We start from the raw sequence: 2,921 nt of genomic DNA, 5'->3' as shown, positions 1-2,921 counted from the left end.
GTGTCCATCTTAAAGGAGGAGGAGACCTTGCAAAGATCTGAAGACTGAGGGCTCCAGGCAGAAGGAATAATATGTGCAAAGGCCCTAGGTTGGAATTAGCATGGACAGTGAAGGAGTGAAAAGCCCAGTATGCCTGGAGTGGAGTGAGCAAAACTGCAAGTCAAGAGCAAGTGGAATGGTCTGAAATAAGTCTACAGGGAGCATGGGTCCATGCTTTTCAGGAATTAGGAAGGTCATGAAAAGCCGTTGGAAGGTTTACAAAGGGGATTAAGAAGATCTGATGTAACATCGAAAGAAATTAGTTGTAGAAGAGACAGAAAAGCCAGGAAGTTTGTAGGAAGCTGTGGCAGCAGCACAAGCACCAGGCCTTGGGCCATGGTGGTGGCCTTGGAGAAGGAAAGAAGTGGATGGAATCTGGATATGTTTTGGTATTAGAGTTAGCAAGTCTTGCTTATATATTACATAAAGAGGATGAGGACAAAAAAATAAAGAATGACTCGAGTCTTTTTAACTTGGGCAGCTAGATAGATGTTGGGGCCATTTGCTGGAGTAAAAGAGTCTCAGGCAGAAAATCAAGGGTTCTGTTTTAGACCTGCTAAATTTGAAATGTGTATTAGACAACTATATGGAAGTGTTAAGCAGGCAGCTTTGTATGAGAGTGTGGAGCTCAGGGGCAAGACTGAGGCTAAAAATCTAAGGAAATGTCTGTAGCAATGTAAAGTGTATTGTTACTACTTTGTAAAATTGCAGGGGCCATCATTTCTCCTGTCTCCCTCTAGTTCAGTCTCCCTGGATGCCTACTGGGAGCAGAAGTGTGGGGCAGGAAGGGGAGGCAAGCACAGAAGTGGCTCTTGATAGGCACTGATAACCAGTTACCATGGTCTTTTTTTTTTTTTTACGATTTTAAAAAATTATTTGACAGAATGAGAGAGAGAGAGAGAGAGAGAGAACACAAGTAGGCAAACAGCAGAGAGAGGGAGAAGCAGTCTCCCTGCTGAGCAGAGGGCCCAATATGGGGCTTGATCCCAGGACCCTGGGATCATGACCTGAGCTGAAGGCAGATGCTTAACCAGCTGAGCCACCCAGGTGCCCCCAGTTACCACATTCTAATGAATATTTCCCTTTTCTGAGGGATCATATATATTGGCAGACTCCTAACTCCTCTAAATCTCACATTCAAGGTCACCTTCTTAGACATTTTCAAAACATCCTATGTAAAATATGTCTCTTTTCTTGGTTTCTACCCTCCACTACAGCATTTTCTCATTCAGCATATGATGTCATTCATACTATTCATTTACAATGATATGTTTATACAGTTTTTGGTTTCTCCTCTCCATTGGAGAGAGAATTAAATTACATAATGGGAGGGAGCCTCAGTCTTGGTCACCACTGTCAGCCAGAACTAGCACAGTGCCTGGCACATAGTAGGTGCTCAATAAATATTTGTTAATGAGGTGAATGAACTTCCCCTGACTAAGATAGTATGAGTGAATTAATTAGGCTTCAAACCATGTACTGGAGTAGCCTTCTTTCAGACCACTGAGTCCTCAGCCCAAGATAAGGAACGGATTCTGTTTCGTTTATTGAGGTAATGTTTAACATGTGATTTACCTTCTTCACAAAATTGTCAAAGCGATAGAAGCAGAGAGTAGAATGGTAGTCACCAGAAACTAAAGAAAGTGCAGAAGGAGGAGATGGTGTTCAGTGGCTACAAACTTTGAGTTACATAAGATGAATACAGTCTAACAAACTGGTTTTTAAGAATGGCATAGGGAATAATAATGTGGGAATGGAGAGGCAAACAATATGGCAGATTTCCAAGACCTCCGGGTACGGGGCACCGTTTACATCAATTGCTAAGTACCGTGGCATATGCATCCTTTTTAGCAGGATCATGGTCCAGAGATGGATGGATCTACTCCAACTCCCTGCTAAACTTCTCAAACAAAAGAGTTTTAAATGTACTTTGTGTTGTTCTCATGAGATGTCTGGGCCAGCAAGCTGAAAAACCATGTGGCTGTTTGCCAACCGCCTGGTTTAAAATCTAGTCCCTTCTATGGAAAATGAAATTGAGAAAGTATTTCAAGATTTCTAATCAGGATCTATCCCCTGCAGGGAAGAAGGCTATTTTTATGTTCCAAGCCAACACACTGGAGAGTTCTGGGAATGCAGCATGTATTCAACTTCTTTGAGAGAGGCTGAAATGAGAAGCAAAGGGCTAGCTCTCCTCCCAAAGAGGCTGGAAATATCAGAAAGGTCTGTTTTCCCAGATCTACTGCAAGATAACAAGATGGAACACAGTCCAATCAAGAAAGTAGACCATGAAGTGGCAGAAAAATTATAAAGGTGTATTGAAATGGTGAAGACTTTTGTTAATCTGAACAAAGGGACTCATACCATTCTGAAGAGTATTTATTTATGCATGTCAGCTAGCCATTAGGGAGGCAGAAAGACAAAGCAAACCTGGCAAAACTTCCATCATTCTAGAGGAGGTCAGAGTTCATGGGTTGCGAGAAATCATAACGCATGCGGGAAGTTGTTAGCATTTGTTTTTCTTTTGAAATATTGTTTATGCCTCTCTTTGATGAAAAGCTGTCTCTTTCTCACTAAACAGTTAGTACGATAAAGTGTTGAAACATCTGTATTTATCCATCATGGTATTTTTGTAAGGAGAAAGCAGAAAAGGGAGGGATTAAATCTTTGCAGGCCAAGTTTCCAGGAAGGAGGAACTGGTAACTCTACCAGCCAGGATCTAACTGATAATGGATTATTTGAGATCCAAAAAAATAGAAAGTGCTTGATTTGTACAACCTGGTTTATTGGTACTTGACACCAAAATGGTGAAAACAAACTGAGAGTAGAGGCTTTTCTACAGAGATGTGAGAATAGCTCTTTATGAAATGCGGTGTACTTACTTT

Source organism: Mustela nigripes, chromosome 6, assembly GCF_022355385.1.
Source record: "Mustela nigripes isolate SB6536 chromosome 6, MUSNIG.SB6536, whole genome shotgun sequence".
In the NCBI taxonomy this organism is placed as follows: Eukaryota; Metazoa; Chordata; class Mammalia; order Carnivora; family Mustelidae; genus Mustela; species Mustela nigripes.
The sequence above is the reverse complement of the archived record's forward strand: the minus strand, read 5'-3'. Positions refer to the sequence as shown.